At 37.6% G+C, this 23105-nt stretch overlaps 1 pseudogene; it reads left to right on the top strand.

Annotated features, from left to right (window-relative positions):
• The first annotated feature begins 3118 nt into the window (after nucleotides 1–3118).
• LOC107716967 (gamma-aminobutyric acid receptor subunit gamma-3-like) overlaps nucleotides 3119–23105 on the top strand; it is a 118450-nt pseudogene continuing 98463 nt past the window's right edge.

Genomic DNA, 23105 nt, shown 5'->3' with positions numbered 1-23105 from the left:
ATCAGGTAAACAGGTCTGAAAACAAAATAAAAGAAACATTCACATTTAATAATTCAAACATTCAGATTCTAAAGACAGGAAAAGGGAGAGAATGAAGGCCAACTGTACAGTAGAAAGGTGGAACCTGCTATTGTCAGACATGTTCAAATTGGATCTTGTTGGAACTGAAATGTCACACCATAATGCCATCTCTTCAACCAAAACGCATGGCTACTTATTTGGGGAATGAAATGGAAGAGCGAACAATGACCTTGATAGTCCAAAAGTGCGACTCAGAAAGATTTGGTTTTTATCCTGTAATCGTTCTATTCTGAACTTGTTACGTGAAAGTGAGACGGCACAAAAACTAAGTGACCCTACAGATGAGGTGTAGCTCATTAAGAGGCCAACTACAAGAGCCATTAAGCTCCTCTGTACACTACTCAGGCCTATAGGAGAATGAATCATTAAAAGAGTTCAAGTGAGTCAGTAATGTGCCCTTTTACAACAATGGATGTACAGCTGTTCCTCAAAGCATACATGTCTGAAGCAATAAATTCTGCCTGATATGTTTCTTGACCAAGTTCTGATTACTTCTGTTTGAGTTGCTCAAAAGACATTGCTTAATTGCAAATCTTTAGACCTGGCCTAGAATGTTAGTAACATTTAAAACCAGTCACATTTACACACCGATGAGCTCATTTAAAGGAAAGAGTATCAACAAGGACTTTATTTACATCAAAAATAGTATGCAGTTTGTTTGCTTTGGTTAATGCTGGACCATCTGCCACGAGATTGCAGGGGTTTATGTTTATTGGGTTCATGGCTGCTCTTCACAGGCTCATGGCAATAAGACATGCACAGGAAGCTTAGATATTGTCTTAATGAAACGGTTGCTGCAGAAGCCACTGTAAATGGAAGAAGGATTCTTCCTGGGATTACTTCTGGGATTATACAAAACATACACGCATGCAAGCAAACACACATGCACACATCAAGACCAGAGTTCCTGGAGCAGGGAGGATATAGAATGCTTCCTCTGGTCCTGTGCGCTGGCAACATCTGGCCCACATCTGTTTGTAAAGGATTTGGCTTCACTTAAGTTGCTTTTCCTTCCGGTGCTCCTATACATGGCGTCGAATTAAACTAGCACCAGTGTGACCAAGTAACTGTAATTTTGCATTATGTGTGTGATATTATACACTAGCATATTACTGGAGACTGGCAGCTGTGTTCAGTGTGTGACAGAATATACAAATGAAATGTTTGTGTATTCTGTGCATTTACATATTTGTCACCGTTCTTAATTATGCTTTATGAATGTTAAAAGTATGTTGTTATTTTGTTTCGGTCACACTGACATTTATTTGACATGCCATGCTCTTGTTGTGGGTTTAGAGAAAGACTTTACTTCATTTTTAATACATGTAAGGCAAGTGTAAACCTCTCTAATATACTAAACTCATCTCTCACACAATAATGCACAGCATGCCAATGGACCTTAAACCTTTAATCCCCTGAGTAGTGGAGTGAGAGCTTGGAATCGTACTCCTGGTGCCGGACCGGAATTCCACTAGTGTACAGTTGAGAAGCTTTCACTCAGATATGTCATTAGAGATTGATGTTTGTATCATGAAGAGATACCCAGTTCTTTTCATTGTGTTATTAAGAAAAAGCTAAAGATTGCATCTCTTAAAGCTGAAAATGTCAGTTTTAATTATCAAAAGGGTTTGTCACTATTTTAATTTAATCTGTTGTGCAAAGATGGTTTGCACATAGAAAGTGTCAGATAATGTATTGATCACCCACAATTTAAACATAGAGATGTCAGAATTGACAATGTTTTAAAAGCATAGTATTCAAAACTCTTGTACACTGTAATATTTATTATTCATCATTATTATCATGTCTTTTTTCCATCCATTTAACCCCCAATAATTTCTTCTGCTTGATTTTATTCATTTTACTTTTTAGGTTTGTGTGTGTGTGTGTGTGTGTGTGTTTCAACTTGATTTGCTTAAATTCAATGTGCTCTTAAAAATGCGGGGATTTTTTCACTGGAAGGTTTGGCACCACTTTGATTGTACATCAAAAATTATGTTTTTAATTTTAGTGAGTTAAAATGTTTGACAGTGCCGGCATTTTTCTTGTCACATCCTTTACCCTGTGGTTAACTGCACAGCACTCCTGTTTGTTCTTTCACTGTATGTGGTTTAGTATGTGCTGTGTTTTACTCTATATTGCACGTCCTATCTGCATTTCTGTAATCAGCCACAAGAGGATAGTCTATCATGCATTTGAACTGGCCGAGTTCATGCTCTCACTTAAGCCAAAAAGGGAGACACCATACCGTCATAAGAACTTGAAAACAAAGCGAAATAGGTCGACGTGTAGTTTTATGTGTTATTAAAAATGAAGTGAGTTATTAAATGTTAAAATACTTTATCCTATACTATTCAAAGACAAATAAGTAAGCCATTTCAGGCGATTTTCAATGATAAATGTAACCACTATGCTGCTATGTGGTGTTATCAAACATTCGCTCCCGATAGAACCAAAACCGTGCGTTTGTGGTGGAACTCTCTGTTTGGCTGGCCAATGGCAGACGGTGGAGTGCACGGGGAAACCTGTTCGAAACAATCGCCATTTTATAAATTACGTTGGGTAATGCTTGTCGCAAAACATACACTTCGACTTTAATTGAACTCATAACCAATTTATTATTATATTTAAATTTTAGCCAAAATGACAAAGGACTATAAAATAATCAAAAGTAGATTTGCCTTTGGCGTGTTTACAGTACCACAGACATTGAACCTTCTAGAGCAGGGGTGTCAAACTCAATTCCTGGAGGGCTGGAGCCCCGCGGAGTTTAGATTCAACCCTAATTAAACACACCTGATCCAACTAATCCTTCAGGCTTATTTGAAAACTACGTGTGTTGGAGCGGGATTGGAACAAAACTCTGCAGGGCTCCGGCCCTCCGGGAATTGAGTTTGACACCCCTGTTCTAGAGAGAAGTTAGAGGAAAAATCTCACAACACGCAGAGCAAAGCTAGAGAGAAAGAAGGGGCTTGCGTTTTTTTCCAAAGTGCGTAGGCGACTGGGAGCTGCCTGTGGTGATAAATGTCGGCGCTGTCTCTCAAATATTGTACTGCATATGTGCACCTGCTCACATTAAAACACAGCAATGCGAGGACAATTTATGGATAGAAGGTTAAATTAGCAGCAGTGATTATGTATATCCGACTCAGATAGTTAAAAGAAATAATGACGAATGACATTCCACTGTACGGCAAATGGCTAAATGTATTTGTTAGGCTACTATATTTATGCTAGAAACATCAGGATGTATATAGTCTGATTCATTGAATAATACCCTGTAATAATTAATTCGACTCCAAATTGGTTGATGACATTTTCTCCCCCCTCATCTTGCTTTATTATCGGGTTAATCGCACTGCGATCAATGCCCGTGCACAGTAATTACAGCAATTACGCGCCGATTTCCATTTGGAACACAGTCCGCGCGGTAATCATTTACCTAACTGATAGCGATACTGTAAACAGCCGCTTTATAATGTCTCTCCTCGAAGCACTCTGACGTTTTTTATTTTCTGAAATACCAGATGAACCCGAAGAGGATCTCAAGTTCCGTCCGGGAGGGCAGACTTTGTTTTTTTTATGACGTAATTTGCAGAAACTAACGGATGCATTAGAGGTTTGAAGGTATCCACTTTGGAAGTTTGCGCTCTGCCTGTGAACGTCAGTATGTGTATCCGGTGGTGCAATCGAAAGCAGCGCAACTTCAAGGAGCAGGAGGGGCTCTTCTATTATTTGATCCCGCTAATTGTCAATGTAAGTGAACTTTAAGCACCGGACGCTAGCCGAGGATATCTTACTGTTCCCGTTGGACTATAACATCGACTACTCGCCACTGTTTTAACTGAGCCTGGAAGAAAAGGCTGCTGCTGTTTCACTTTTTTTTCCTTCTTAGAAGAGTCTCCGTGCTGTGTGCCACATTCAATACGGAGTCAATCTCACCTAAAACATGTCCACCAAATTGTTCCTCTACTTCTTACTTCTGTCAGTGTTTCGTGTATGGTAAGTGACGTTGCTACCCTCTTTGTCTTGACAGCAATTATTTGTTCATAAGGATAATTCTGCAGATTTCTTATGCCTAGTCTAGCCTGATGCCACATAATAGGCTATATCACCAGTCTGGCGATGAAGATGTGATGTACGCACCTTTAAAAACAGGTCTTTTGATTTCTGCTGTTTAAGAAGTTCAGAATACTTTCTGTATCGTTATTTCAATCGTTGCATAAGAAGGTTTTTTTTTCCCCGTTTTTTTTTTTGGCGCAGCGCTTTCGTAAAAGTCTTCGATCTCTTGTCATGTCTTCAAACGGCATCTCTGTGGGTGTAATCTGCGTGATTTGTGTTTGTCTGGGTTTTCTGATAACGTTACAAATCACGCTTTTAAATAAGATCTTAACTGATGTTTTACCGTATTTCACGGTAGAGATAACGCATGTGTGCGTCGTTACAGGAGCTGTCAGTTCCAATGGTGCTGAAATAAGTATGTCTGAAAGTTTGTCTTCCTAACCAGAAAACGGGGTGAAAATGCTGACAAAACGTGGAAATCGCATGCTATTTTGTCGAGGTGCTTAAAGTTGTTAAACAGTTCTGAACTGAACAGCTTGTGATTGATGATTGTTGTGATTTATTTTTAAGACACACACACACACACACACACACACACAAATTAATTAATTAATTAATAAATGTGTGTGTGTGTCTGTATGTATAAATGAATGAATGTATCATGCAGTTTGTGACTGTCTCTTTTATGGTAGACAAGACAAGACTACAAACAAGACAACTGGATCAGATATGAACCTGCCCTTGTTGAAGGAAGAGAGAGTCTAGCACAGTCTTAAATATAATTTGTTGACATATTTGCATGTAACAGACTTATGTGTGATCATAGGCTAATTTATTAATGTTTTTACATGCTACTTGGATAATGATGCTTTTGGCAAACATGCCATAGAGAATAAGTACAACTTGTTGTACTTGTGTGTAAAGTTCTGTTTAGTGCTTTAGGAAACCCAGCCTTTAACTGGCATTTTTATGTGAGTGCAATTGTGAAATAGTTTCTACTTTCATATTGGTTTTATTGTCTGATTACTAATTAGTCCTCCATGCTCTCAAAAAAACTAGCAGGTTATAAAATGGGGACTAATAAGCTTAAGCTATTCCAGGTTGCTGTAACTCTTTAATTCGGACATAAATGTATTAATTTCAGTTGTTTAACCAATTGCAGTCGTTGTTCAAAACAATTGATTATTGAAGTGTCTTTACACAAGTTGAAACATAGAAAAAGACCTCAGTGGTGACCTGTTGAATACATTTTCTTTTATTTCTTCAGTTCTCAAACAGTCGCTTCTGAGGATGATGAGTACGACGACGTTACTGTGAATCAAATGTTGGCCCCCAAAACCCACGAGACCGACGCAACGCAAATATTAAACAACTTACTAAAGGAGTATGACAAAAAGCTGCGGCCGGATATTGGAGGTGAGTGGTTTTCTAAATGCAGTCATTGAGGACTCTGTGGAGCTGCATTGAGCTGGCCATGGTGCTGAAATCCATTTAGCTTTACTGCATTCAGCCTTACCCATCTTGGAGCTTCATTTACAGTCATCACATGCAAACAAATGTATGTCATATACATAAATTGAATTTACTTTAAAGTCCAACTGCTTTGTTTACCCCAACAATTCATGTTTTTGTAAACTGTTGACGTGCATTAGCTTCTTGCTGTGGAGTAGAGAATACACCTGCAAATTACATTAAGCGACACAATTTTCCTTATACTATGAAGAATAAAAATGTCAAATGTATTCACTGTTTGAGAGACATTGAGAGTAAGCTGCAGCTAGTCTGTGGGTTTATGGTTTTGCATTAAGTAATTGAATTCCTGGAGCAGTGGAATATTTTCCTGTGATTTTCTACTTATTTATACAGGCATTTCATGTTTTTTTTTGTTTTTTTTTCCTACCCCACAGTGCTCTTAATAGTCTCATGGACTGCACTACAATCCACATTTGCATGTAATCTCACAGAGTTGCTTGTTTTCATGTATTTCAAGAGTTATATTAGCTTACAGAGTGCCTCTATGAGTGCAGGATTCATAGATCCGTTGGGAAATTTCAGGCGTTCCGTCAGAATAACATGAATTTTTCATTTCTCAACATATCTCAAGGTTGAGATTGATGCTATTTTCTAGTAAATGCAACTAAATAGAGTGTCATGAGAAGAAATCGCAATCTGCAATTCAAGCAGCGCATTCTGTTCTTGATCTGAGATGTCACCGCAGAACATCACAACCGCTCTTGACACATCTGTCAGGTCTGTTATTGGTTTTGTGGCATCGTTGTGATATATTGCATCTTATTGGATTCAAAGCATTTTAGAAAGCCTATCCCTGCAAAAATCTCACTGTTTCTACATGTTATTTGTTTCCTTTCAATGAGAAGCACAACCTCCATGTTTGATGGATGACAGTCTTCAAATTATATTTCTTAAACTCATGTCTGATTTCTAAGAGGAAGACTATGTTTATGTGCTCTCTTATACACGCACCACACCTACAATAACCCACACAAATCAAGCATATTGCCTCAGAGCCACCTTGCCATGAAATAGCTTTTGTTTTTCACTTTTGTAACTCGGTCTTTCTGGAGAGGACTGTACTGCTATATAATCAAGTATGCCACTGAATGGCTGTGATACTATGTATGAAGACCGCTACACGAGACACTGTTAAGGAAGTAGAAAGATTCCAGTGAAGTCCCCAGAAACTGAGGAACGGCGCTGGTGAGCACGTCTCAGATCTGTCAACTCCAGTGCAGAGTGGGCCAATGAAAGGGGCTCTAATACACTTCCTACATCTGGACCTTCTGTTTCAAGTCACCACGCACACACTAGTTTGTTCTTTCTATCTCTTTTTTGTTTTATCACCACTTTAGAGTGTTTGTTGTGAGTCAGAAAAAGTCATTTTCTTGTTTTTCCTTCTCCATGCAGAATTCGAGGCTAGAAAAAAATAATTGTGTGTTATGCTGTTCTGTTCAGCTTCATGATGAGTTGTGTGTATTGAACCAGCAGGTATGATTGCGTTGCTGCAAATACCACAAATACATATGATTCATGATGGATTAAAAACAAACAACACCTCAAGGCTGTCTTGTACCTTATAATAGGGCTGGGCGGTGTGGCCAAAATATTATTGCAATATTTTTTCCATATCATACTATATCAATATTTATCACAATATTAATTTACCATTAACGGGGAAGGAAATGCTTTACACGTTTGTTAGACCTTGAGAATGAATGTAAACAATTTGTTTGTTCACAATTAAACTCCACAAAGTAAGCTACCTTTTTAGTTTAGTGCCCCATGAAATCCATTTGTATGGATTTTTATGATTGAAGTGAAGTTTTAAGATTTAATACAAATTTGCCATCAAAATGGTGTCTAATGAAATTAATTAATAAAACTTTAACAATGTAAAAAGTAACCAAATGAAAATATAACAATTTACAATCAAACATTGCATTTTTTTAAATTTAATGTCAAATAAGACTTGACAAACTGTATAAGTTAAAACGGAGTTGGAAAAATATATTGGTTGTATGATATCCCTTAAAATTATTTTTATTATTACTACTACTATTTGTCACCGTTTCATTCAGTTTGGACTTTGTTTTAATTTTGCACCATTTCCATTAATTGTCATTCTGTTCAGGTGTGTCATTTCATTAGTCTAGTCTGCTTTTGTATTTAAGTTGCTCTCTTTCTGTTCATTGTTGTCGGGTATTGTCGATGTTATGTGTGTTGCAAGCCTTCTCTGTGTTTGGATTTCTGTGGATTGATTAAGACTGCCTATCATCATCATCATCATCATCGTGTTCATGTGAGTTCATCAACACTGTAGTTTGACAGAAGACCCGACCTTAAAGTAAAATAGAAGCAGCATACTTTTACCTTGTTTTCGTTTGATCAGTGTTTAAGTTTTTTTGTTTTTATATTTCATGGATCATTTTGCCACCGTCACCCTGCTGTGCCTTGAGCAGGGAGATCGCTCCCTCGAGGAGCACCTGGAGGAATTCCTGAGTCTCGCCCACCAGACCACCTTCCTTATGACTGCCTCTGCACGTTTCTACATGTGGGACTTAACAACGCCACTAGAATGCAGTTGTCCGGGAAACCCCCTCGATGTAGCTTCGCCGACTGTGGAGGGGGTACTGGCTTCCTGTGGATCAGCCTTCACCATTGAGGACGTCACCAGCCCCACTGCAGACCTAGTGCACAGCCAGTCAATAGCCCGCTGCACGGAGCGTCTGTCTGAGTCCACCGCGAGGAAGAGCCATCGCAAGAAGCAGCAACTAAGCCTGCCATCGCCCTGGAGCCTGAGCCGATTACCGTGTCTTACCAGGTGTGTGAGCCGGCAACGCCACACGTGCCGGAGGGAATTCTCATGGAATTCGAGGGTATGGATGCGAGGCCCGCCCACCCTCCTGCCACTGAGAGTGAGTTTACTGGGCTTGGACACTGTTTTTCAGTTTGGAGAGTTGGAGACTTTGTTTCTCCTAATCCTGTATAATTCAGTTCATCTGTCTGATTCGCTGGACCCGCCCAGCCTCCCTTTCCCACCTCCTCTCCAAGCTGCTTTAAGAGACTTTTTATTCTTGTTTCGATTTTGTGCATTTCTTCATTCTCCTCAGTCCTCAGCCACTCCTGCTGTCCAGTCATCTTCGTCCCCTGTCAGTCCCTCTGTTACCTCCTCTCAGTGGTGGGGCTCCATCTCGGGCCTGCCGGGAGTCTTTGTCTCCTGGACCTGAGGATCCCGTGGCTCTGCCTCCGGCCTCGGATACCTCCACTCCACCCCGTACCGCCGTCCAGACTAATGCACCTAACGCTCCTCCCACCCTCGATTCCAGCGTGGACCATCAGCCATTTGGTCTCACCGGTCTCCCTCGGTCAGTCGGCTCCACCTGGGTTGGACTTTGCCACGCTTCCACTGCGGACTTGCGGGATGTCCGCTGCTCTCCGACCCTCCACCCCTTCCACCGCTCCGCCCTCCCTCAGGCTCCGCCTCCTTCCTCGGTCGCTCCATCACGCTATAGTTCCTCCCTCCAGTGACGCCGCCATGGAGTGCAGTCCTGGCTATGGCCTGGGTCTTCACCTACCCGCTCAAGGCTCCTCCCTGGTAATCTCCTCCACCTACACCTCCCTGGATTTTGTTTGTCGTCCTCCTCCCGAACCTCCTCCTGCATCTCTCTGATGGCATGCCTGCCCTTTGCCATCCCTTCACCATCCCTTCGCCATGTCCTCATCCTCCTTGCCGCCTCATCCTTCTCTCTTCGGTGTGAGGTTACACCTTCCGGGAAGGGGGCGATCTGTCACCGTATCATTCAGTTTGGACTTTGTTTTCCTTTTGCACCATTTCCATTCATTTAGTTAATTGTCATTCTGTTCAGGTGTGTTATTTAATTGGTTTAGTCTGCTTGTGTATTTAATCTGCTTTCTTTTTGTTCATTGTTGTCGGGTCTCGACGATGTTACGTGTGTTGCAAGCCTTCTCTTTGTTTGGATTTACCTTCTGTGGATTTATTTAAGACTACCCATCATCATCATGTTCGTGTGAGTTCATCAACACAGTAGTGTGACACAATATTATTATTATTATGTGAACATCCTTGAGTTTCAGTGTGTATTTGATGGTAGTTTTAATCAAATGAAATGGTGAAAATCTCATGAAGTGTCTCTCAGAGTAGCTCTGGAGATGAAGTTAATATGTGTTCATGTCCTCATGTATTGAGACATCAGATGATGAAAACACCGTGAGCGTCACAGTCATTGTGTGGTAGACAATCACACCACTCATTCCCACAGAACATGCAGACTTATTAGTGACATGGGCTGTGTGATATCATATAGAGATCTAATATCCTATTGTTTATTGTCCCGCTCTAACTTATACCATCAGCACTAGATAAACTTTTTCAGGTTCTTGTTGGACACCGATTAAGCCTGATATTAGCATAACAATTTTTTTTGTAGAATCATCCTTTCATTTGTGCATAAATCCCAAGATTGTTCAATAAACCTGCCTCAATGAGGTTTTGTTTTCTCTATGGAAAATCTCTGCCGATGATTTTATTGCAGAAACATATAGAACTTGTTTTCCCTTTTGTCCTCTGAAAAATGGTAAAATATCTCCAGATGCAGCATATTCCTTGAGGTTTTTTTTGTCAAATGTGGAGCAACAGTATTGTGAAATTTATGAACAATGAAAGATTCAGGCCTATTGCAGTGGCAACATGGGAAGATTACAGAACAAAGACCCAAATCAAGAGCTCTGCTGGTACATTACAGACTCCTTTACTGTTTATCAGCAAATTTTCTGAAATCCCCTTGTACTGAAATGTACTGAAACTGATGTATTGCGTATTGTTATAGTCATAATATTGCATTTTAATGACTCCGAGGTTGTACAAGGCACTCTCAGGTTATTTTTCTATTCTATTCTTATTATGCCAGTTACGATAAGAGGAGCTTCTGTAAACCCTTGCCACTGCCAATTTCCTGAATCTCCATGATGTTGTCCTCGAACTTGTCTACAAGATTTCATTCGATTATGGCACTGGTGCATTATCCTGAATGCCTGTGATTTAATAGTACATTAACGTCAGTCTTATACATGGCAGTGTTTTGTGGAGCTTGTCAACGGATGGTAGTGCATCTGTGGAAGTGAATTAGCTGGAAGGCTGCAAAGAACCTGTTGCTTCAGGCTTGTTTTTATCAGCTTTTCTCATTAGGGTCCATTTTTGCCAGTGATTTGACCAGTGACTTCTAGGTATTAGCTTCATATAGCACTCTTCCCTCCTCAGCATTCATTTGTTGGTTTTGTTTCTTTTGTTGGCCAATGGTCAAGGTGCCATCTGTGCTAAGCTCAATTAGCTAGTTACAAGGTTGTCTTTTAAAAGGGTCACATGGCTAGTGCTCTTAGTGTACTGCATTCTAAAAGCATGAAAACGACTCATTAGGTGCATTAAAGCTAATATGCAGTGGGTGTGGATGGGGGTAGATGCTTTTTTTCTCAACAAGGAATTATCAGTAATTGACTGTAAATCACATTGAGATGTTTTGGAAAAGATGGATGCATATTAAACAGACTAATTAACTGGTTTTACATGCAGCATAGCAACTAATTTAGTCCATTGTTAACAGATATATTCTCTATCAGAGTGCTTTATAGATGATATCATAAGATTAAAGGAATATAGTTCACCCAAAAATAAAAAAGTATGTTAATATTTATTCACCCAAAATTTTTTCCATACATTCGTCTAGCTCAAAAGCATGGCGCTAGCAACGTTAAGGCCATGGGTTCGATTCCCAGGGATTCCATGAACTGATAAAATGTGTATATTTTTCCACTATAAAGAATCTTTTGTCCAATGGAAAGGTTCCATGGAAGTTAAACGTTCTTAATGGAAACATAGATGCCAATAAAACCTTTATTTTAAGAATGAATGTAAGTTGCTTTTGGATAAAATGCATAAAAATGTAAAATACTTATATTCTTTCTATTAAGTTTATAATGAATCTTAGCATATCTCCATTAAGCCCCATTAAAGTTTTCAATACAATTTGTACGCTATATTTGAGATCTTCTGAAGTAATAAGATAGGAACAGACCTTACAGTGTTAGGAATGTAAATCTTTATTCACTGATAATCTAAACCGTTTGTTCCCTTTTCTGACTGATTCATTCTCAAATATGAACTCACTGACTCAATTTTCTAGCTGACTGAAGAGGAAGACTATATGTGAATAATAATGATATTTGGTTTTGGTATGTGGACGGCTTTTTGTTTTCTTAGTAAAAGGCATTGTATAGCTTCAGACGACTTTGAACAGCGCACAGTATGTCTTATAGACTACTTCAATAGTCTTTATTTTTTATATGTAAATTTAAAAACGATAAATTTGTCAATGTATCAAATGTGTATATATAACAAAAAATATATTTTTTGCTTCACAATAAATTAGTCATTTGGGTTTGACATGAGGGTGAGTAAATGTCAGTATTTTATTATTATTTTTTTTTGTGAACTGCTGCTTTAAATTAGATGTCTGTATGGATCTCTGGGAGTGTGCATGTGCGCAACGCATGTGTGCACTTTTGGTATTGAAACCACAACTGTCGCAGCAGTAGCAGTGTCACAGTGGCCCAATTGTGTCAGCTTTCTTTTGGGCTGAGCTGTAGGGGAAACCCTTCAAAGTGGGTCAGCCTCCCTCTTCTCTTCTTTTTTTTTTTATGTGCATTGAGCCTCACTCAGCCGGGCGACATCATTACCAGGCTAAAGGAAAGCCTAGATAAGAGGGTTTAGGGACAATAAACGCATGTGACGCATGCGCATTGGAATTCAGGAAGCGAATCCTGGGCCATCCTTGCGAGTTTCCTTCATAAGGCGTAGGGCGAGTGGCAGACGTGCTGCTGCATAAATAGAGGGAAAAAGAATCGCTTTACTTTGGATAAGCCCCCCTGACCAGCCCTCTGGAGGAACACTCATTATAAAGTGCTAGTTTGTGTTAGCCCCGATTAATCTATGTAGCAGAAAGATGGAGAAAGTTGGGGGTGTGGTGTGGGAAAGTGGGTGGAGGCGGTCTGGTCATTACCATGTTGTGATTTTTATCGCAGCGGTGAGACAGTGTGAGGTGAGAAAGAAGTAATGGGCCAGAAACAAAAAGACAGAATGTGGGAGGCAGGAAGAGAGAGAGAAATATAGAGCGAGGTACTGCACACAATCCTTAAGGCAAAAGAGTGCCAGTGTGGAAGAATGTGTGTGTGTGTGTATGTAGAGAGAGTGTATAAAGCTGACTTGTGTAAAGCACATGTCCTCACCTCTATGCCCTTCTTGCCATCAGCAAAAGCAACTTTGTTTTATCATCAGCCACTAAACACAAAAAATATGAGAGCATGTGTGTTCGTGTGCCAGAATGAGTGTGCAAAAGTAGCACCAAAAAAAATGTGATTCTCACAGGCACAAGCTCAGGTGAACATGAACCCTGTGTAGAAACGGCTTCTTCACTCTCTTTTCTCTTTCTTTTTCCCTCATTTTTTTTCTTTTCTCTTTCAGAGTGCTCATTGAAGTCAAGGCTGGTGTATGTATGTATATATATATATATATATATATATATATATCAGCATCAGTTCTTTATCCACACAGTCCTGGTACAAGTACAGATATGTCACTCTGCCACTGCCACTGTGCACTGCTCTGTACATCTGTGTGATATGTTTGCAAAAAGACAGAATGTGGGAGGCAGGAAGAGAGAGAGAAATATAGAGCGAGGTACTGCACACAATCCTTAAGGCAAAAGAGTGCCAGTGTGGAAGAATGTGTGTGTGTGTGTATGTAGAGAGAGTGTATAAAGCTGACTTGTGTAAAGCACATGTCCTCACCTCTATGCCCTTCTTGCCATCAGCAAAAGCAACTTTGTTTTATCATCAGCCACTAAACACAAAAAATATGAGAGCATGTGTGTTCGTGTGCCAGAATGAGTGTGCAAAAGTAGCACCAAAAAAAATGTGATTCTCACAGGCACAAGCTCAGGTGAACATGAACCCTGTGTAGAAACGGCTTCTTCACTCTCTTTTCTCTTTCTTTTTCCCTCATTTTTTTTCTTTTCTCTTTCAGAGTGCTCATTGAAGTCAAGGCTGGTGTATGTATGTATATATATATATATATATATATATATATATCAGCATCAGTTCTTTATCCACACAGTCCTGGTACAAGTACAGATATGTCACTCTGCCACTGCCACTGTGCACTGCTCTGTACATCTGTGTGATATGTTTGCCAAAGATCTGATTGATTTTGTTGGCATTACCACCAAATAGCCTTGAGTTCGACAGATATGGGTATTTAACAGTAAATGGTGATGTCCAGAGAGTGGGTTGGCCAATTTAATACTGATAAAAATAATTTAACATTTAGTTTGCACAATATTGACTCATAATTGATAAGGGTGAGGAAAAACTAAATCTGTTGCAAAAGTATTGCAATATTTTACCTCATGATCAGTAATCTCACCCCAAAAGTGATAAATATATTGATCAAAGGTGACACATCTTTTAGAGGTGTTCAGCTGGGATTAGGACTTGGCTTTATGCAGACCAGCCAAGTTCTTCCACACTGACTTGTTATTTCTTTTTTTTTTTTTTTTTTACTTTCTATTTATCAAAGAATCGTGAAAAACATGATCATGATTTCATTAAGCAGCATAACTCTTAATTAGAATGATTTTTTAAGGATTGTGTAACACTGAAGTCACTGAAGAAAATTCAGCTTTGTAATCACAGAAATAACCTACTGGAGACTTTTTCAGGCTTCTGATTGGCCAACATGGCTTTACAGTTGGGATTATATAGCCACCTGATAGTGTGACGCAACACGTAAAAAGACAGTACAAGTCATTATAATCCATAATTATGTCCCCACTGGATGCAACGAATGCCTCGTTTATAATGGGTTTTCATGTTTTTGAATCATCGCTCCGGCCTGACAGGGCATCATCACAGTATGGTGAGGGGCGTAACATTTCCGTCACACGCTTGAGGTATTCGGCCAATCATAACGCACTGGATAGCTGGCCAATCACAGCACACCTTGCTTTTCAGACCGATGAGCTTTGTAAAAAATCGACGCGTTTCAGAAAGGCGGGGCATAGAGGAGGAACAATAATGTACAGTATGTGGAAAATAATGTGTTTTTTGAACCTTAAACCGCATAAACACATTTCATTACACCAAATACACAAAATAATGTTATTTTTAGCAACATCATATGAACCCTTTAACATTTATGAAATAGAAAACAGTTAGGGCCAGATTTACTAACAGTGAAAAATTTGTGCTGAAAAAGCGTTATTTTTATTTGTTATATTATTGCAGATGTATTTGTAGGCATTTCCCATCAGACACAGAATTTATGGGAGAAGAGTATTTAAATGAATCACGCAACATGATTTACTAAGGTTCCCCCCTCCCCCCTTCTTTTCTTTCATTTAGATCTGCCGCAGAACTTTCAACTCCCATCGGCGCTTTTATGGGATTGCACTCTCACGCTAATTTGCCCTGTTTAGTAAATCTGGCCCTCAGTTTAGATTGTAATGTTTTACAATATTTCTGTTTTTACTGTATTTTTTGATCAATTATACTGTTTTTTTTTTATACTTAAATTTTTTTTTATTAATTTTTTTTTTAATGGCTATTCAGAGTACAGTTAGTTTTACACTAAACTAATAAACATTAAAAAAAAATTATTATCACCAGATCCCTTCTAATTCCGAACTTTATCCACTAGCATATTCACAGGACATGGCTTAATGTGCTGCCATTAACTTTGTTCAGTCTTTTACTGTGTTCCCTCTCTCCTTGTCTCTGTGTCTTCTACGTATATGTTTATTTAATGAGCTGTGTTCCACTGAAAGTCATTCATCTCCATGCAATCTGCACATCCTGGTCTGGGGTCTGTGGAAGCGAGGAGAAGCACTCAATGCATGCCGTATGCTATAACTGTGATAAATTGGAATCATCAGAATGGTTGCTTAGTATCACAAAATTGTTGTTTGAGGTAGAAGGTTCTTACTGACACAATACGGAGGCAGAGCCTGTGTAATGAAATTTCTAATTTTCCTGGAAGAAACGAATGATGTCACAGGCTACCTTAGAAAATAAAGAAAATACAAGTAAATTATTTTGACGTTTTCCATCTCCATTGAGGGCATCCTAGTGTTTAAGAGTAAAAAAGGAGCTTCCTTTCGGACATTTCTGAACAATATCCGTAGTATGATGTGCAGCTGCTGGCAAGGACAGACCTTTCAATAATTCAACCTTTCAATAATTCAACTTCTCATCATCAAGGTGACATCAAGCTGATTTGCTTACTTCATGTTTTAAAATGGATATAGCTTATGGAATTGAAATGGCATATTAACAGTCTTTAGATATTTGGAGGAAGAGATGGAGGCTTTTCATCACAAAAATTTGCATTGATCTATTTTAGATCTTATATAAGTCAACCAAGGTAAACTGGTTAGCCAAAAGTGTAGTTAAATGGATAGTTCACTCAAAAATGAGAATCCCTATTATTGACTCGCCTTCATGTTGTTCCCGAAAATTTGTTTAACATTGAAAAATGCTACACTCAAAAATCTATTTTTTTTTTGCTGCTTTTTCAGTTAATGTAATTAAGAGATGCTAAATCAACACAACTTTTGAGCATTTTATCAATAAAACTTATAACTGAATTTCATAAAGTTCAATGCACTTTGATTTGTAAAATGGAAGTACTTGTGCTGCAGCAATCCAAATAATTTTTGCTGACATAACTTTTTAAATTATACACTTTTAATTCTATATCATTTACTTCCCAACATGCTTTGCATTAGACCATTTTGGGAGAGTAAATATTTAAATCAAGGTTTTTATGTGCTTTGAGGTAAAGGAAAAACTATATTCATTGTTCAATTATGTTAGAAATTTAATGCAGATTATTTTTTTGTTCACTTTCTTGGTTACTATTGTGCTGAAGAGTGGAGCTTGGACGTAGGCCATGGATTACATAAAATAAACATTGAGGTAAATATTACATATAATAAAGTCATGCTAACCTATGCTATTGATGGTATAGTGACACTAATGCCTAATAAACTAAATTAAGTTGGACTAACATGAAATGAATTTAAAAATCCTTTGTAAATTGAGTTTGATAGACTTAATGACATTGAGTTAAAACTATTAAGTATATTAATTTAATCATCCAACTAAATTAGCTCAAAGAAATGGACTTAATTTACCTGGAGAAAAAGAAATGTAATCTCTTTCATTCAGATTAAATAAGGGTAAGTCCCCCTCCCCCCATACAATGGCAGTCAGTTTCATTTTGGACCCCACTGACTTTAATTGTAAGGACAACAGTTTAAACATTCCTCAAAATATCTTCAAAAAAGTCATATTTTGTGTTCCCCCAGAAGAAAGAAAGTCATTCAGGTTTGGAACAGCATGAGATTGAGTAAATGATGACAGAAGTTTGATTTTTGGGTGCACTATCCCTTTATTGCTATTGCTAAAGGTCTATGTCTAGTGGACATTCATCACTTGTCAAGCAACAAATTCTCCTCATTAACACCAATTCTTTTCAAGACCCTCCTGGTTAAAGCCTTACCAGTGGTGATTGTGCTGGAATTGGCTGCTAGTCTTTATTAATCCCTATTAATAAAGGTCAGCGAGCCCAGCTGTCAGATTGCTTCTCTGTTTTCCTCTGGCTCTTCAGCAGCCCGACAGTCTGATCCCAGCCATTTCCACAGGCCTGTTACCTCCGTGTCATGCCACCTGCCTTATATGTCTCTTTCCCTCTCAGCATCAGTGGCATGTTCCAGGTCTCGACTTTGATATCTGTCCCTGCTCATTGAATATTTCAGAACCCCTTGACATTTCATCCTGTAATGAGCCTATAGGCGTCTGCGGAAAGAGGGCAGGAGTTAAGGAGAGTCAGACTCGGCTTCATTAATCCAAACCCTTTTGGCTTGAAGCGAGAAAGCATCGGCCAGACATGCTTCTGCTCATTCACCTGGACTAGACCCCATTTATTTAGTGTAGTGATGCTGAAATCCCTCATAATCCAGCGAGTGTGCAAGAAGTCTGACGATCCTGATTAGGTAGAAAAGGTGAGCATGAAGGAACGCTTAACACCTTTCTGCCAGGATGTAAGCCTTAAAGATCACCCTCCTCCACAGGATCATGAGTACTTATCTCAAGTTAGCACGGCTTCAGATACAAAGTGAGGTGGAGATAAGTTACTGTGAAATGCTGTACATTTATTTCTTCAGCTTTGTTATATCAGAAGAGCTTTCCTCTCTGTATGTTTCAGATCAGTCTTTAGATTCTTTTTACAACGGCAGTTGCTTAAAATAGATGCATGTTTTTGTAACCAGGGTTCCAACAGAAGACCAGAGAATGTCAGGGAGTTTTAAATTGTGAATTCCAGGCCTGACAAAAGTAGGTATTGAGGGTAACCACCTGTGTGATTACATACACTGCATTTCAAATGTTTGAGGTTGATAAATGTTTTTGAAAGACACCAAGGCTGCATTTATTTGTTCTATACAGTAAAATCGGTAATTTTGTTAAATATTATTACAATATACAGTTTTCTATTTCAATATATTTTAAAATAATTTTCTTGTAATAGCAAAGCTGAGTTTTCAGCATCATTACTCCAGTCTTCAGTGTCCCATAACCCTTCAGAAATCATTCTAATACGCAGATTAATTTTTTTCAAGAAAAGTATTTTTTTTTATCAATGTTAAAAACAGCTGCATACTATTTTTTTTTGTGGGAACCGTGATACATTTTTTTTTAGGATTCGTTGATAAATAGGTCAAAAGAACAGCATTGGTTAAAATTTTTTTTTTTTTTTTTAATGTAAATATCTTTACTGTTCCTTTTGACCATTTTACTGCTTCATCGCTTAATAAAATTAATAACTTAGTAAAAAAAATAATTAAAAAATTAAATAATTACTGACCCCAAACTTTTAACCATACCATATATAATACAATTTGGTCAAAACACAAGGCATGTACACAAATTGTATTAGATTAAATTGACTATTTTATATGATATATACTGAAAATGCACACATTTTTTATGTCAGAAAATGTCTATTATGCACCGATTATTGGCCAATGACGGGCATCTCAAAAGGCCAAATAAAGATGGAATTTTCCTATGTATTGCTTTATTTGTAGTTATAAATATCATTTAAATACATTAAGGACAATCACAGAACATGATTATTCAAATTCAAATGATTGGTAAGTCATGGATATTGGTAACTCATATACCAAATTCAATATCATTCGCCTGTTGCTGTATCATTCATGCCAACAATCATACAAGATCTCTGCCAAGCCTCATAATTTCTCTCCATGGGAATAATACAATAACTTGCCTTGACAAGGATGCTATTAATTTGATCTGCACTAGTAAGGCAAAACTGTGCCTGTGACCACAAGCTTTGTTTTGTGTGGCGTCTCTGTCAGCGTATGTCACTAATTGACTAGGGTGTAATTCCAGGACTCCTCTCTGTCTGTCCCGGTCACATTCTGTCTTTCTCTTGCTCTCTTTCCTTTACACACAAACGCATACATATACTACAACACTTCAATCCAGCATTCATGAAAAATTACTAAAAGGCTCTTGTCTGGTTATGGTAAGGGCTTGCAGTGAAAGAGAAAGGGAGGAGAATAAAAAGATAAATGTGATGTAGGAGAATTTGAGAGAGCTGGACATAGTTGTAGTGGCACTCATTTATGAAAGATGACACTGTTTATAAGTGACTGGTTTGCATTGGAGCTTAATTAATGTTCATGCAGTTTTAAAGTTTAGCATATTTTTATGCACCCACCTAATCTTGTTTGTTTAAATAATATTCAGAAATAGAAGAATTTTGAAATGCGGGCACCTTAGAAGACTGTGTATGCATGACAATCAGCGCAGTAATGGATTTTATCATTTATATTAACTTTTATTAACATTCTGCAGCAATATGCATATTAGGGTGCAAAATTGTGGGCACTCTTAGCCATTTGGCCATTTAGAAAATAAACTTTTCACACTATTAATTTATTTAGAAGCAATGTCTAACAGTGGACAAACAACTGAACCAAGAAGGATTGAACCAAAAAGGGTTAAACAATGTAATTTACACCACATCTAAAACATGTATTTTGTTCAATAACATTGTGATATAAATTGATTATATAAATAAATCTTGCTGAGGAATCTTTTCACGTTCCTGCCCTGGAACATGTAAGTGTCCATGGTGAAAGGAATACTATTAATTTATAAAATTCTTAAAAAATAATAAATGCAAAGATATGAATATTAATACTGCTCTGATGACTCTTTACAAATGTACTGTAATTTCTTATTACAGTATGCTGCATTATGCATGGCCTAATGTGTGATGTACAGATTTGTTGGTTTATGAACTACTGGCCTTTTCTGATTAAGAATAGCTCAATTACAGAAAGAAAGACTGAATTATGGGTGGAGGATTCTAAACTGTGGTTGATGGGCCAGAAGGAATAGGTGTCTGTCTGACAAAAATGTCTGTAAATGTGAAAGCAACATTTTATTAATGCCTTTTATTCAGGGCCAAATTACACATATAGGGAAAGAATTCATAAATGAGGCCCATTATGAAAGCTAAAGATAGGCAAAGAGGGGATGAGAAAAGACAAGAGAGGGAGAAAGATATGATAGAGAGATCAATTGCCCACTGGTCATATCAGCCTTGTTTATCATACCCTCCCCATCTTCCCAGATGTCTCCTGTGCGTCTGAGTGTTTGACACTGATACGGTTCAACATCACTGTGACATGAACTCCTCCTCTGACTGGTCATTACCCTGCTACAGATCAGCTGCGCTCTCCCCCCCAGGGATGTTTACATGCCCCCACACACCAGCTTTTCCGGAAGCATCATCTGCCTCGCTGAGGTTCTGACGATGACCACATCGTCTGATTAAGATCTGTTGATTCTCCTTCCCTGCAATTTCTTCTCTTGCACCAGTACGAAGCATTCTCCCTTTGGCACTAGCAGAGATGGACAGATGGTGTACAATATGTTTACTATGGATGTTTTAAAATGTAAAAATAAATAAATAAACGAATTTTAAAAAATAAATAAAAATAAACTTTTCTGCAAAATCGCAGCTGAAATAAAAAGTACTGCATATTCCTCAAAGTGCATTTTTTCTTAGTCAACAAAGAATCGTATCTTATTGTATTTTTTTTGGAACCTGTGATACTTTTTTTCAGGATTCTTTGATAAATAAAAAGTTAAAAAGAACAGCATTTATTCAAAAAATAAATCTTTTATAACAATTTAAGTCTTTATGAGCATTTTAAAAAAAAAATCAGTTTAACATATCCTTGCTGAATAAAAGTATTAATTTCTTTTAAACTTTTAAACGGTAGTGTATATTGTTACAAAAGTTTTCTTTTTTAGAATAAATGATTTTCTTTTTAATGCTTTATTCTTCAAAGAATCCTGAAAAAAGTATCACAGGTTCCAAAAATATTTTGAGTATTTTAAGTCAAGTATTAAAATAGAAAACCGTTATTTTAAATTGTAATAATATTTCACAATATTACTGTTTTTACTGTATTTTTGATCAAATAAATGCAGCATTGCTGAGCAAGAGGCTTATTTAAAAAACATTAAAATCTTACTGATCCCAAAGTTTTGACCAGTAGTGTATATAAAATAATGCTATATATGTAAAGTGCTCACCAAAGTATTGGTGATTTAACATTTTAAAATAATATATTTTAAAATGTTATTTATTCCTGTGATGTCAAAGCTGAATATTCAGAAGCCATTACTCCATTCTTTATTGTCACATGACTGTTCAGAAATCATTCTTATAATCATGCTGATTTGGTTATTATTGTCCATGTTGGAAAAGGTCGTGCTGCCTAATATTTTTGTGGTAACCTTGCTACATAATTTTTCAGGAATCTTTAACGAACAAAAAGTTGAATAAAAAGATAAATATTTTGTAACTGTACTCTGTACTGTCATTTTTGATCACGTTGATGCATCCTTGGTGAATAAAAGTATTAATTTCTAAAATAAATAAATGAATAAAAATATATAAATAAATTAAATTGTGCTTACCACAAACATTTGAACTAGTGTACATATACATTTCAGAATGCTAACACATTCGGCTTATTTCCAGGGTGAGATTTTGAATCCCAGATTGTCAATGTATTCTCAGAGTTTTGAATTACACTGTATATACGTAGACATGGAGCTGGTTACTGGCTCCAGAGGTGACATTTTATTTTTGGCTAAAATGTATGCTTGGCCACTGTGACAGCAGAGATACTGTGTTGCTGTAAACAGTGAAATATTTAAATTATAATCTGTAAAAACAGCATGGAGTGCTGAGTGGAGTATGTCATCGGACTTGCGTGCTTTTTTTTTAACACAAATGCAAGCTGGCCTCAAAGACATCTGCTTGGCTGATGATGCATTCACAGAATTCATCATCACCCAGAGCAAGAAAATCTGGATGATTAATGCATTCAGTGTTTTTCGATTGCCAACTTTACACACAGAGAACTGGTGTGAGGTTATAAATAATACAGCAATTTGTGGTATTAGTGGGGTGGAAAATTCTACTGCTTTTTGGTCCAAATACCACTATGATCCATTAGAAGCCTAGAGGTACTATTGGTTTTCCCGGAAATCAAAGCTCATATGTAAATTGCAAGTAAACACAAGCTTTGTCTTGTTGCAGAACCGTGCTGAAATTTGGATTGCATGCTGTGAGAACATTATGAATACACCTATGCCAAACAAGAGGAGATGAAAGGTGTTGGCCAGTGATTATTTGTTGTTGACTCATAAACACCACTATAATGTGAAAGATCTTTCCGGTAAGAAATGCGCTTTGAGGAACAATTCAGCACTTTTTATTTCAGCTTTGCGATTTAGAACAATGTGCTGTGATTTTTCAGTTTTGACAGGCATTTCATTGGAAATGTAAGTCCACAATGAAGCCAAAGGTCCTTTTATATACTGAAAAGCAATGTAGAAGCAACAGGGAGAGGTCTTGTTTGGCAGGCAGGTCATTGCTTCCTCCTTTCTAAGAGTAGTTTGACCCTTATCCTACAGAATGCAGAAAAACACTGTTGTTCTTTTAGACTTTAGATGCTAACCAAAGAACAGTGGTGGACGAAGTACACAAATTAAGTACTTGAGTAAAAGTACAGATCCGTATAATAAAATATCACTCCAGTAAAAGTAAAAGTCCTCAGTTTTCAATTTTACTCGAGTGAAAGTACAAAAGTACTTGATTTTTTATGTACTCAAGTTAAAAGTACCGATAGATGAATGTTTATTTTGCAGTTTTATATTGGGTACTTTTATCATTTAATTTTATATTAGCATATATTTTTTTA

The sequence above is a fragment of the Sinocyclocheilus rhinocerous genome, unplaced genomic scaffold (assembly GCF_001515625.1).
Source record: "Sinocyclocheilus rhinocerous isolate Xijiao unplaced genomic scaffold, SAMN03320098_v1.1 scaffold3102, whole genome shotgun sequence".
In the NCBI taxonomy this organism is placed as follows: Eukaryota; Metazoa; Chordata; class Actinopteri; order Cypriniformes; family Cyprinidae; genus Sinocyclocheilus; species Sinocyclocheilus rhinocerous.
Note: the sequence above shows the minus strand (reverse complement) of the source record. Positions and strands in the feature narration are given on the sequence as shown.